We start from the raw sequence: 16,120 nt of genomic DNA on the forward strand, positions 1-16,120 counted from the left end.
ATTTTGGAACAAGTTGACAACTATAAAAAACGACTCTTCCTTGAGATGGTACATATTAACAAAACTCCAGAATCAATTAATTATAAGACTGACACTAACCATTTGAGTAATATCTACTGTAATATTTTAAGTAATTCATAACATTCTTTCCCAAAATTTAAAAAATACAAACAAATTACTCAATTAATCTACTAACAATGAAGCTATCTTATTTTTATTCAAGTTCTGAATACCAGTCTTACACTAACTCATTACGTACCATCAATTACGTTTTATAGTCAATTTAAAATACTTTAAGTCCTTTTTGATTTGTCTACTATTACCTTTCCACCTTAAAATTTCGCAAATACTTTCTCTTGTTTACTTTGACGTATTCACTAAAAATTTTTTTTCAATATTAGACACCATTCTATTAACATAAAATATATTGCAGTTACCATAACTCCCAAATATATGTCAAAATAACATCAGTCATTTCTCAAGTCAATGTTCAATATAATATGTTAAACGAATTTAAATTATCACTCTTATAGTTGTAAGTAATGAAATGTTTTGTCTTTTGTCCATATCTAATCTTAATAAATTTACAGTTTTCTCCTGAAGAAGTCACCAAATAGTGACGAAATATTGAGACCTAGAACAAATAGAGTTTTATTTCATCTGACCGAATTGCCGTTATTCAAAAAATCACTATATATATATATATATATATATATATATATATATATATATATATATATATATATATATATGTCTATATATATATATATATATATATATATATATATATATATATATATATATATATATAAAAGGAGCACTCGTAAGTGTAGGGTTTTATCGGTCAAGTGGGTGAAAAAAGAGACAAAGAATTCGGCTACTTCATCTATTTATTGAAGACGTTTCGTCTACTGCTCAGTAGACATCATCAGTTCATCTACAAAAAGAGTGTTATAAGAAACAAGATCCAAAGGAGAGGTAAAAAAGCACTAGCGTTACCTTAAAAAGACATGTAGCAATAGATAAGTTGTACATAGTAAAAAATCTTATCCATGAACCAATGCAATGTAAAAGTATACAGTGCTAGTCAAAAGTCCGTACCCCCCCTCTTATCTTTTGAACGGTTATACCTATAATAGTGAAATTTGGAGGGAGGAAATAAACGGACATAAGCTTCTTAACTATTCATGACAGGTGACGTAATAGTGACAGATGGCGTTACAGAGCCACTGTGACCGATAATTTTAAATGGAACCTTATGGCAAGTGATACCTCGTTTGAAAGGTACTTAAAATACCTATTCAGTCATACTAATTTTTTTGGGTTTAAGTGGATTTTGATTTTGGTGAATAAATTAAATAAATATAATATTGTAGATTCGCATTTAATTAATAAAAATTCAAATGTCCGCCTATGGTTTTTTTTGTCAAAAAAGTTGACGTTTTTCAATTCTCTAGTAGTTTTACGACAACATCAACCTTTTTGACAAGTAATCATAGGCGGAATTTAGAATTTTTATTAATTAAATGCGAAAGTACAATTTTATATTTATTTCATTCATTCATCAAAATTTGCTTAAACTCAAACAAAATTAGTATGTCTGAATAGGCATTTTCAATACCTTTCAAACGATGTATCACTTGTCATAAGGTCTCATTTAAAATTATCTGTCAGAGTGGCGCTGTAAAGTCATCTGTCACTATTACGTCACCTGTCATGACTAGTTAAGAAGCTTACGTCCTTTTATTTCTTCCCTCCAAATTTCACTATTATAGGTATAACCGTTCAAAAGATACGAGGGGGGGTACGGACTTTTGACTAGCACTGTATAACATTTAAATGTATAGTTAATATTTAAAAACTTTAATACAGCTAAAGACAAGACCATGTGGTAACAGTCACATATAAAAAACAAGTGAAAAAAGCCGGCTTGCTTTTTTAATGTCAAGGATGAACCAAGGAAAAACCAGATTCACACTTCCAGAATTAGTAGTATTTAAGCATACTTCATTTTAACTTTAGGTAACATCATTACAGGATTTGAATGCTAATGTGCAAAATTGAAAATTTAAAGTTTAATAGTTACCAACAGGTCGATAATCTGAGTCCACCAGGCACACAAAAGCAAATGGAGTTTGAAATATCAGGTCTAAACTGACATCTCGCCAAGAGGCAGGCAACCTTGAAAATTTTAACAAAGAGTGACTGACAGCTGCATTGCAGCGCGCTATAATTCAAATTGATGTAATAAAACAGTTGGAAAAGTGTTTAAAATGTGAAAATAATATCAAGAAGTAATCAAGGGATGTACCCTATACCTCGTGGACAAGAATCACAGTATATTTTAAACACGTGAGGGCAAATCACACAATTCTATGGAAAAGTGCCTACGTTAGTACTGGTTATCCAGTAACCAACAAATATAATAAAATAGTACAATATTATAACTTCCATATATCGCAGCTCAATGTGCAGACGAAAAAATGCAAAAATATAAGAAAATTCATAAATTAGTTTACAAATTGTAATTTATAATTCATATCAGTAATGCAAAATTTTATTCTATGGAAATTTTTATTTATTTATTTTTTTTTTTAAATGTTAAATCTATTAAGTAAACTGTTATTATTAAAAAAGTGGGAAAAGCTTGAAAAAACCACAAAAAACTTTTTTACAATATTATAATTTGAGTGTAATAATACCAACTAATTATGCAAAATCAATGCATGGTATATTTGACTCAAGTTACTGATGTCAGTTCTCTTGTTAAGTACATTAGAAGTCTTCAATATGAAACACATCTCTAAGAACTGTCTTTTCGAGAGGTTGCGTTCATTACAAAGGATCTTGGTTTCATCAAAGTCCATCTTATGTTTTGTATCTATTGCATGTTGGGCTAAGACACATGTTGGTTTTTTCAAAGTGATATCACTACGGTGTGAAATTAAACGTGATTTTAAAGCTCGCTTTGTCTGCCCTACATAACATGCGTCACATTCAGCACAAGGTATGTGGTAGACCACATTAACTTGTTCAAAAGGGGACAAGGGTGTTTTAGTCTTAGACTAAATTTTGGGTATAAAATTTTGCATTACTGATATGAATTATAAATTACAATTTGTTAAACTAATTTATGAATTTTCTTATATTTTTGCATTTTTTCGTCTGCACATTGAGCTGCGATATATGGAAATTATAATATTGTACTATTTTATATATTTGTTGGTTACTGAATAACCAGTACTGACGTAGGCACTTTTCAATAGAATTGTGTGATTTGCCCTCACGTGTTTAAAATATACTGTGATTCTTGTCCACGAGGTATAGTGTACATCCCTTGATTACTTCTTGATATTATTTTCACTTTTTAAACACTTTTCCAACTGTTTTATTACATCAATTTGAATTATAGCGCGCTGCAATGCAGCTGTCAGTCACTCTTTGTTAAAATTTTCAAGGTTGCCTGCCTCTTGGCGAGATGTCAGTTTAGACCTGATATTTCAAACTCCATTTGCTTTTGTGTGCCTGGTGGACTCAGATTATCGACCTGTTGGTAACTATTAAACTTTAAATTTTCAATTTTGCACATTAGCATTCAAATCCTGTAATGATGTTACCTAAAGTTAAAATGAAGTATGCTTAAATACTACTAATTCTGGAAGTGCGAATCTGGTTTTTTCTTGGTTCATCCTTGACATTAAAAAAGCAAGCCGGCTTTTTTCACTTGTTTTTTATATGTGACTGTTACCACATGGTCTTGTCTTTAGCTGTATTAAAGTTTTTAAATATTAACTATACATTTAAATGTTATATACTTTTACATTGCATTGGTTCATGGATAAGATTTTTTACTATGTACAACTTATCTATTGCTACATGTCTTTTTAAGGTAACGCTAGTGCTTTTTTACCTCTCCTTTGGATGTTGTTTCTTATAACACTCTTTTTGTAGATGAACTGATGATGTCTACTGAGCAGTAGACGAAACGTCTTCAATAAATAGATGAAGTAGCCGAATTCTTTGTCTCTTTTTTCACCCACTTGACCGATAAAACCCTACACTTACGAGTGCTCCTTTTATATATACATATATATATATATATATATATATATATATATATATATATATATATATAAAACAAATGAAATATATATATATATATATATATATATATATATATATATATATATATATATATATAAACAAATGAAATAGAGAATGTGGAAAAATCCCCTTACGAATAACTCACACATCCACTATTTCTGGCTGGGAAAAATTTTTCGAATAGAATCAAAGATCCAAACACCAGTTCTTAGAAATGTGTTTCGCCCTCTTCAACCTCCGTGGGCTCATCGGTAAAGATGAGAGGTTGAATATCTTTAGACACATTCCATCAAAAAAACAACATCCGAGACATAGACATAACAGGAGCGTAAATCTTCGCCCAACCTGAAAATGACAGTCTCAAGTTTTAATTCCCTAATTACTTTAGAGTAAGTAAGATAATGTTTATGAAAAAACAAAAGATGTAGATCTTTGAAACACACTCAGTGATCAAAAGATCCACAGGTACTGGTTTAACGACCACTCGTACGAAATCAAACAAATGAAATAGAGAATGTGGAAAAATCCACTTACGAATAACTCACACATCCACTATTTCTGGCTGGGAAAAATTTTTCGAATAGAATCAAAGATCCAAACACCAGTTCTTAGAAATGTGTTTCGCCCTCTTCAACCTCCGTGGGCTCATCGGTAAAGATGAGAGGTTGAATATCTTTAGACACATTCCATCAAAAAAACAACATCCGAGACATAGACATAACAGGAGGATATATATATATATATATATATATATATATATATATATATATATATATATATATCGATAAAAGGTACGTTGTCGCCTCGCGGTGAAAACTATGACGACCTCGCCTCACCCTTTTGTAGTTCTTTTTTTCAAAAAATATATGCATATATACAATGAGGGGAACTTTCTAATTAAGAATCTCTAAAGAGGGGAAACGATTTTAAATGTTTTTTTTATATATAAATTTACGATTAAATCCAATGCGCTGTCGCCTCACAACTATATATGACTAAGAATGAAAGCCGGTACGTTGTTGCCTCAGACGGCGTTGCCAAATATTCGAAAATGAATAAAGGATTGAGTGGGTCGAAATTTGGTGCACAGCGAGAGGTAGTATAGGTATTTATTACGGATATAGGTAAAGAAATAGTGGGAATTTGTTCACATGTTCTATTGTTGTTTACATTAAAAATAAAGGATGGTTATTTTTGATGTTTTAAATAAGCTTAAGATATGAACATGGTTTGTTTGGATTATATGTATAAAAATTTTTTTTTAGTGGATATTCCAAAGCTAGAATTTAGCAATAAATTAAGCTAAGCCAAATTATTTTGTGTGAATTATTGCTCTTATACAGTAAAATTATAAAGGCTCTTAACGATAAAATTTATTATTTGCAGTAAACATATTACCTATCTCACAGAAAAAAGTGTCAACGGTTTATTTAAAAATTTTAATTAAAAACCAGTGAATTAGTATACATAGCTGTAAAAATGTTCCAACAAAACGTATTCTTACAGCAAAGTGTACGAAAATAATTTATAAGGTGGTGAAGGTGGGGTGGTTTTAAGGGCGAAAATGGTTTTCTGAATTTTCTGGCTAAACATTGCATCGTTTAAAAAGATTCAACGCAAAATCTGTGGGCGATAAAAAAATTTACAATTTGTGTAATGGTCTTTTTATCCTGATCTCAAAAAATTTTGAGAAAAATTCAAAACTAGGTTTTAGGTACCTATTTAATTTTTTTCTTCTACAAAAATGATTTCATTATGTTTTTTTTTAAATGTCAAACCCTTTAATTGAGGCGTTGGTTAGATGTTTATTATATCTAAGAATAAAAAAAAATTATAAAAATAGCAACAAAAAGTAAAAAAAAAAATATTTCTATATTTTCACTTAAGCATCATATAAAAAACTTACATATGCCATACATATTTTATTTCACTTTTATAAGATGTTGAATTTTTGATTTTATAATATTGGAATTCACTTTTTTATCTAGATGGATATACGCCATCTTGAATATAATTTAAGAAGTGTTCTCTTAAAAGGTTTGTTTTTTAATATTTCTTATTTGTGGAGGCACATATGAATCGCATTCGGAATCTTCCCGTGCTTGGTGTTTTTATGATTTGAGGAGTTTTTTATTTGGATAGTACTTATCGTCACTGTCCGTTTTAAATTCTTTACTTGTTTGAGACAGAACGTTATCTTTTGCAACCAACGCTTTTCTTTTTTTAACTTCTTGTATACCTGCAACACTTGGAAAATTAATATTCGTATTTGAAGATTGCTTTTTTTATTTTCTTCCGCATTTCTAAATCGTGGTGAAAATCGAGTTCTTTAAGCGATTTTCCTTTATATTCTAAAGGAAGAGAATCCCTTTCCATTACTATTAAAAATTTTGACAATTTTACGGTTTGATAAATATCAGCAGGTAATTCATATCATTCATCATGCATTTTTTCGTCATGCCCCATAAACTTGGCAAATTCTTTAGTTCGATTTTTGGACATACTTAAAATTTGTGCTACTGTTGGAATATTTTTGCGTAATTTGTTGCTTGATATAGCTTCAGGGTTTGTTAAATTCATTTTGCTTGTCAATTTACGGATCGAAACATCCCCTTTGTTCCATTTTAGCTTACTGCCTGGAACTGCAAACATATTATAGTTATTAACGAAGGACGACGTCAGACATGTATTTATGTCTATGTTTTATTAAAGTTTCTATGAAACCTTGCAACATTTTTGGAAGTAAAATAACAACAGCTCAAGAACCTTTACCAGAACACACTGGAATTTTGTGTCCTCTCGTAAGTGCCTTTTCTCCTTCAGTTAAAACATTTTCAAAATCACTGAAGTCCGTTTATCTTTCGTTACTAGATTGCTGAATTTTTAAATACTGAACATCACCTATTCGTCTTCTGTTAAAAATAATGGCTAATGCTAGAGCATAGTTAACTAAATTTTTATGTTTCAACATTATCAATATTGCTCTCAAACGTCTTCTGACACTTCACACAAATTTTAATACTTTCTTCTCAGAATATTTTAATATCACTCACAAGTAGTACGAGCTTTGGTAATTTTTGTTCTTGAATATCTTTGTTAGCGAGAGAAACTCCAACCATTTGTCAGCAACGTTTTCAAATTATGTATTTATAGCCCTTGGCCAATTCCTGTATTTGTCTTTCTATTGTACACGTAAAATCAGCTGATTCTTTTAGTATTAAATGGAGGTGTTCATAGCAACATAGTTTTAGGTACGTACCCAAGTGCAACGCGATAATACGAGTAGGAGAACTGAAGGTCTTTTTAAAACTATTATATACATATAAAACTAAAGACTAAGTAGTTTTGTGTTGCAACGAAATTGAAAATGGTTATTCATTTTTGATTTACATGTTTACTCTAATTAAAGTACGAAGGGAACCATTCTCGTTGGAACTTTACCGCGCTGAGCAGATGAGACGTGAATTATAAATTGTAAAATTCCCTCATCTTCCTTAGTCTCAGCATCCGTTATGGCTTGCAAATTTTAGAAGCCTCGGAGGTGTAACCAGAGAAGGTTCCCATTATTTTCAATCTGGTAGGATGTGGAGCAACATTTTTGGTGTTGTTTTATGTGCTATTAGGTTGAAAACTTAGTCTTTTGGTAGCAGTTGCCGCTAGGGCATCCCTGCCATTTCGTTCGTTGCAATTCGTGACTGCACGCCGGGGTTTGTCCTAGTTGGGTCAGAGAGAGCAGCATATATGTGCCTCCTGATGAGAGACTAATAAGTTTCGAAACCTGTAGAGGCGCTTGCAGCGCTCTCTGATTGGACTAGAATATGATGCGCCTGTAGTTTCGCGTTGCAACGAAATTGAAAATGGTTATTCATTTTTGACATATAAAATTCTTGGAGCACTTGAGATCGTCAAAATTTTTGGGTCTTAAAATATGCTTTGAAGCAATCGTATTATTATTTACCATCGTTCTATGCTTAATAAGAAATATAGAGATTGTTCGCATTCTTTCGCTACATGCATAGTTTATACCCTATCTCTTATGGTTTTTTAAGTAAGAATTACCAAAATTAACGTAAATGTAAATGCTATACATCTTTCGTTTTGTCGAAGACTCTTGTTCCTTAACATTTAATTTGGGGACAACGTTTTTTGAATCCATTACACAGGCTGTAAGGGTTTGCGATTCAGAAACGTAATTATTACTGCAACCACCACGGTTTTTTGCTTGCAAATTCTGTTTTTTCGTTTAAGATGATACCGTCATTTACTAATAGTCTAGCTAGAAGGCTTACAAGACATAATCAATAAAGATACAGAAGTGAGTCAGCGTTGTGGACTGAATCCTAATATTAAGAAACCTAAATATATGAGGATCAGGAAAGATAACGCATCAGTTGAAGGGCTAGAAAAAATCGTAAACAAATAAGTACAAACATGCAAATTACCCATAAGGATATTAATCTGGTGATTATTGACCAAATAAGGCTACTTCGATGATATGTATTTCCCGTGTTTTCTTTACATCGCCATCTATCAAGATCTTATTTTCAGTTATTTTGTTCGTTTCATGTCTTGTCAATGTATTTTTGTTGGCTTCTCATTTTATCGTCCTATATTTTTTTTGCTTGAAATATTACTGTTGTCATTTCTATTCAAACATTTTAATGTCAGAATACGGGTTTTTCTTTCAGAGCAGAAGTAGTAAACTTCTGATGTTGGATAGGGTTTTGTTGTTTCATTTTTGAGATTTTTGAAACTGTTGCTATTACTAACTGTTCAATGATAAATTCCTATACGAAATTTACTTAGATTGACTCCCGTTTGCATGTCACCCACATAAAGATATTTATTTTGGTTTTAGTTTTTTTTATTTGAGTTAAGCCATTCAGGTTCATTTTAGTGTTTTTCAACTTTCTGTAATTTCGATAGTATATCAGTGTTTATCCTCTGTCATAACTGTTATTTTTTTTCCTACTGCTGTTACAGAAAAAATCATTTATGTTCTTACTTTTGTAATAAAGTCACATAATATAATGAATTTTTTATTTTTTAGAATTAAATTAATGACTGGTTAGAATTTTCCTATCCTTTCGTCTTCATGATCATTTGGGGCATAGACTTGTTCAGTTCCATATTATAATAACTACTTAAGTATTACATACGCTCCATGATTACTAATATTCTGTTTGTAATTTTTATTAATTCCTATGCGACCAGCTAACATATTTTTATTCCGGCATACTCTCTCTCTCTCTCTTATAGAACTTGTTTATACAGAGTGTCCCGAAACTCTACCTACAAACGAAGACAGGTGATTCCTCAGGTATTTTCCTAAGACAATTTAACCCAATTCACCTAGTCCGAAAATGCTTCCTAAGGGAGCTAGAGCTCTTGGAAGATGGCATCTAGTAATTAGTTTTTCTTAAATACCTCCAAAACGCTTCTATTTAGAAAAAGAAATTTGGTAAGCCTATTCATCTTCCAGGGATAAATCGATTCCATCCATTGTGAATTTTTAGTACCGGTTATAAGCGTCCATTTTGGGTAGGGCAACGGTTATTTTACAGCATAACTTTTTTGTCTTTATCGTTTAAGTATTTTTGACTCTGGATTTTTAAATTGTGAGGTATTCTAGAATTAAAAGGTACTCTTGCTTTAAGTCGGTAGGACACATCGATTCCTAGAAAAATTTATTTGAAAATTTTTCGTTTTTTGAATTTGAAATGAATTTAACAAAACGGTGTATTTTACCAACTTGAAGTAAGAGTAACTTTTAGTACCAGAATACCTCATAATTTAATAATCTAGTGTCAAAAATGCTTAAAAATTAAAGACAAAAAAGTTATGTGATAAAATAACCGTTGACCTACCCAAAACGGACGCATATGACCGGTACTAAAAATTTGCAATTAATGAAACCGATTCATCTCTATATAAACAAACGTACCAGTTTTCGTTTTCTAAATAGTTTTTTTAATTTTTTTTAATTCAAGAAAAGAAAAATTTTCAAATCGATTTTTCTAGAAAATGGTATATTCTATGGACTTAAAGCTAGAGTACCTTTTAGTACTAGAATAACTCACAATTTAATAATCCATAGTCAGAAATGCTTAAAAATTAAATACAAAAAAGGCATGGGATAAAATAACCGTTGCCGTATCCAAAACGGGCGCCTACGACCGGTACTGGAAATTCACAATGAATGGAATGGATTTATATCTGGATGATAAATATGCGTAATAATTTTCGTTTTTCTAAATAGAAGCGTTCTGGCGGTATTTAAGAAAAACTAATTACAAGACGCCATCTTCAAAGCGCCATTTTCGGACTAAGTGAATTGGGTTAAATTATCTTAAAATTATCTGAGGAATCTTCTTTTTTCGTTTGTCGGTAGAGTTTCTGGACACCCGGTATAAGGGCAACAATTTTAAATCGTAAGCTGCAAATTATATCATAAACTTTTTAACTGCCTTGTTACGGTACCGACAGCGCATATTTTTATATTTCACGACCTAATACCCAATGCAAACTGAAAGCGACGTTGCCAAAATCTGAGGCAACAAGGTTGTCTCGAGTGTGTCGAGTGACACTGAGGAGTAGGCAGATTGAGACCCCGAACTCGAACGGAACCATACCCCTCTTGATAATGGCTCCAAAAAGGGTGCCGAAACGTCGAGTTATAAATTCTCAACGCGGTTCTTCCCGAGAACTTAGTAATTTTCATTTACCTGATCGCGGAAATCTTTCCGAACATATATATATATATATATATATATATATATATATATATATATATATATATATATAAAACAGATGAAATAGAGAATGTGGAAAAATCCCCTTACGAACAATTCACACATCCACCATTTCGGGTTGGGAAAAATTTTTCGAATAGAATCAAAGATCCAAACACCAGTTCTTAGAAATGTGTTTCGCCCTCTTCAACCTCTCTGGGCTTATCAATAAAGATGAGAGGTTGAATATCTTTAGACACATTCCAATCAAAAAACAACATTCGAGACCTAGACATAGAAGGTGCGTAAATCTACGGCAAGTCCGACAATGACAGTCTCAAGTTTTAATTCCCTAATTACTTAAAGTAAGTAAAATCTATGTTTAAAAACATGAGATGTAGATCCTTGAAACACACTCAGTGATCAAAGGATCCAAGGTTAATGGTTTGACGACCACTCGTACGAAATCAAACAGATGAAATAGAGAATGTGGAAAAATCCCCTTACGAACAATTCACACATCCACCATTTCGGGTTGGGAAAAATTTTTCGAATAGAATCAAAGATCCAAACACCAGTTCTTAGAAATGTGTTTCGCCCTCTTCAACCTCTCTGGGCTTATCAATAAAGATGAGAGGTTGAATATCTTTAGACACATTCCAATCAAAAAACAACATTCGAGACCTAGACATAGAAGGTGCGTAAATCTACGGCAAGTCCGACAATGACAGTCTCAAGTTTTAATTCCCTAATTACTTAAAGTAAGTAAAATCTATGTTTAAAAACATGAGATGTAGATCCTTGAAACACACTCAGTGATCAAAGGATCCAAGGTTAATGGTTTGACGACCACTCGTACGAAATCAAACAGATGAAATAGAGAATGTGGAAAAATCCCCTTACGAACAATTCACACATCCACCATTTCGGGTTGGGAAAAATTTTTCGAATAGAATCAAAGATCCAAACACCAGTTCTTAGAAATGTGTTTCGCCCTCTTCAACCTCTCTGGGCTTATCAATAAAGATGAGAGGTTGAATATCTTTAGACACATTCCAATCAAAAAACAACATTCGAGACCTAGACATAGAAGGTGCGTAAATCTACGGCAAGTCCGACAATGACAGTCTCAAGTTTTAATTCCCTAATTACTTAAAGTAAGTAAAATTTTTTTTTTTTTTTTTTGTGGATTTTTCCACATTCTCTATTTCATCTGTTTGATTTCGTACGAGTGGTCGTCAAACCATTAACCTTGGATCCTTTGATCACTGAGTGTGTTTCAAGGATCTACATCTCATGTTTTTAAACATAGATTTTACTTACTTTAAGTAATTAGGGAATTAAAACTTGAGACTGTCATTGTCGGACTTGCCGTAGATTTACGCACCTTCTATGTCTAGGTCTCGAATGTTGTTTTTTGATTGGAATGTGTCTAAAGATATTCAACCTCTCATCTTTATTGATAAGCCCAGAGAGGTTGAAGAGGTTCTAAGAACTGGTGTTTGGACCTTTGATTCTATTCGAAAAATTTTTCCCAACCCGAAATGGTGGATGTGTGAATTGTTCGTAAGGGGATTTTTCCACATTCTCTATTTCATCTGTTTGATTTCGTACGAGTGGTCGTCAAACCATTAACCTTGGATCCTTTGATCACTGAGTGTGTTTCAAGGATCTACATCTCATGTTTTTATATATATATATATATATATATATATATATATATATATATATATATAGATTATAGTTTTGTTTTGGGGTTGCAGTCATTTATTTTTTAGGGGCAGGATAAGTAAAACTCTGTGTTATTACCTAGCTTTCGCAAAATATATTTGCTTCTTCAGGGTAAGCTGAAATGAGTATATTATAAATACAATGAAATTAAGTTAAAATACATTGTATAAAAAATAACAAAAAAGACTTACAACTTGAGGTTATTCCCAAACATTTTCACAAAACATAGTATATATATAATTCTTATTCTAATGTTATCCAAATAGCAATGTTTTAATTTTCAAAAATTCGATTTAATAATTTAGTTTTTAATTTTGATTAATGCCAGAAAGACACTCGAATAATGTCAAAAAGACACAAAAATCTGTTTATTTTATTTTAAGTTGAAAAGTTAGTATTAGATTATTTAATTAGTAATCAAAATATCAATTTTAAATCAAGAACATTAAATTCCTCGACTAAATTTTATAAATTTAATCTTCAAATTTGGCAACACTTTAATTTATTAACAAAACCATAATTGGCAAACTAAATATATGTTATATCCTCTATATTTTAAAATATATAATAGTTTTTAATTACTCACTAAATAATCTAATACTAACTTTTCAACTTAAAATAAAATAAACTACTACTGCATATAAATATCTAGTTATATCCTCTATAATTTAAAATATGTAGTAGTTTTTGATATTTTGATTACTAATTAAATAATCTAATACTAACTTTTCAACTTAAAATAAAATAAACAGATTTTTGTGTCTTTTTGACATTATTCGAGTGTCTTTCTGGCATTAATCAAAATTAAAAACTAAATTATTAAATCGAATTTTTGAAAATTAAAACATTGCTATTTGGATAACATTAGAATAAGAATTATATATATACTATGTTTTGTGAAAATGTTTAGGAATAACCTCAAGTTGTAAGTCTTTTTTGTTATTTTTTATACAATGTATTTTAACTTAATTTCATTGTATTTATAATATACTCATTTCAGCTTACCCTGAAGAAGCAAATATATTTTGCGAAAGCTAGGTAATAACACAGAGTTTTACTTATCCTGCCCCTAAAAAATAAATGACTGCAACCCCAAAACAAAACTATAATCTACATAGTATCAGTCAATATTACCTAATTACTTTATATATATATATATATATAGATGCACGTTAAGTTGTGACTTCCGGTATACAGAAGAGACTGTCCGACGTCCATCTTTTCTACTAGGAATTATTTTTTAAAAATTGTGTATTTGGTAAAAGGGGGGCTTATAAAATGGGTCTACCTATTGAGGGGAAAGGATTTACCACAATAAATTTTGTATATATATATACGTATATACCGAAGCGTACAGCATACGTTATGGCTTCCATATATAGGGTAGTTCAAGGTGCGTTGTCACTTCCAGCGGTGTTGTCATATTTTGGAAGTCACAACGACTCGTCTGCTGATTTACCTCTTACTTTAAGCGTAATGTGTGATCTTTTGAAAATTTATGTTAATGTTTTACAGTTGTCTATTTAAATTAAAAGACTGATATTCTTTTGATTACACAGGTTTACAAAAAAAATAAATTTCGGAATATTTGACGAAACCATATTACTAGGGGGTTTTTGGGGTCGCTGGTCACGAATCCGGGGTCCGCTGATCACGTCAGGTAATGGTCATCTCAAGATAAACCGACAGTCGCTCTGAAAAAGTATATTAGGGGGTTTTGTGGTCGCTGATGACGAATTTGTGTCCGCTGACCTCTATCACGTCTAGCTCAAGGTCATTTCGAGGTCAAATCAAGATAAATCGACACGATCGCTCTGAAAAAGTATATTAGGGGGTTTTTGGGGTCGCTGATCACAAAACTGGGGTCCGTTGAGCTCAACCGCGACAGGTAAAGGTCATTTCAAGGTCAAATCAGTTTTGTGGACTTGTCCTGATTTGGCCTTGAAATGACCTTTACCTTACGTGGTAGAGCTCAACGGACCGCAGTTTTCATGATCAGTGACTCCAAAACCCCTATATTTTCAGAGCGATTGGGTCGATTTATGTTGATTTGACCTTGAACTAGGCGTGATAGAGGTCAGCGGACTCCTGATTCCTTGGCCTAAATGACCTTTACCTGGCGTGAAAGAGGTAAGCGGACCCCGGATTCGTGATCAGCCACCCCAAAAACCCCCTTGTCATATGGTTTCGTCAAATAGTCCGAAATTTAGTTTTTTTTTGTAAACCTGTGTTATTTATGATATGATTGATATTTATTTTACAAATACTAATATTTTATTATTGCTGCAAAATGGATTTTTTGGAATTAATTAAAAAAATGTTATTAGTAAGTAATTTATTTATGAAAATTATATCAAAAATTTTAATAAATAAATTTGAACTTATAGGAAATTTTAATATTTATTATTTTTCTTGACTAAATTTTGAATTTTAGATTTTATTACAGGCACCGTCCTTTTAATTTTTGATGTACCAATAATAATGTGTATTAAGAAAATTAAATGGCTAAATACACCAGGTGGGGTTGAGCCGCTAAAAAGCTATCTAGATCCATCTTTTTAGAGCAGATTAGTCCCAGTCTGCTACTCGATACTATTGACTGTGCTTCTCCATTTCTTTCTATCCTCTGTCTTTTTCTGCTAGTCCCTAATTCCTGCCCTATATAAATTTTCCTTTACTTCCTGTAACCATTTATTCTAGTTCCTCCGCGTCTCCTTCTAACTCCGGGTTTCCATTGTAAAATTGAGTTTATAGTTGTTACGCTACCTGCTCTCCATATATGCCCCAACCATCTAACACTGTGCTGAAATCTGAAAATCTGGAATAATATCTACCCGGGTCGAAACATTTTTTTTAATATATGAAAATAGTTATTTATGAAACAGTTCGTGAAGTACGCTTTTTACGAATGCACGTGATGTTTAGAGCACAAGCGACAACGGAGCGAGTGCTATACATCGCGTAAGTTCGCAAAAAGTACTTCACGCACAGTTTCATACAATATTTTATCTACGATAAACAAATAAAAAAACTGTAACTCTTCATCACTGGAATTCATTCCTATTCTACAATTTTTAGAACTTTGACATTTAAACATTCTAATTTCTTTCAAACCACAAAACTGTCAAATTTTTTTTGTAATTTATTGCTCATTATGTCATCACCATGACAACGCGAAAGTTAAGGATATTTGATTATATGAAAGTGTGTCAAAAACAGTGCGAAAAAGTAAATCCCGTTTAAAATACATTGTTACTTCACGCACACGTTATCCATTAAATAGATCGATGTAGATCGGCCTTATATCGGATCCTCTACTATTAGTCCGTTCGCTGACGGTAAAATATTGCAAAACCCATAAATTTTAAAAAACCGCTTAGATTGACATGAAATTTGGCATACACATAGGTAACATGTCAAAGAAGCACATTGATATTGTGCCGATGTGTGCTCTTGCCATGGGGGTGACTTTTACCTCGTCTCGGGATGAAAAAATATACGTTCAAAATAAGTCCGGAAATGGATTAACTGACTAATTCTAGGCAACTTTTGTT

Source organism: Diabrotica virgifera, chromosome 9, assembly GCF_917563875.1.
Source record: "Diabrotica virgifera virgifera chromosome 9, PGI_DIABVI_V3a".
NCBI classification, from domain to species: Eukaryota; Metazoa; Arthropoda; class Insecta; order Coleoptera; family Chrysomelidae; genus Diabrotica; species Diabrotica virgifera.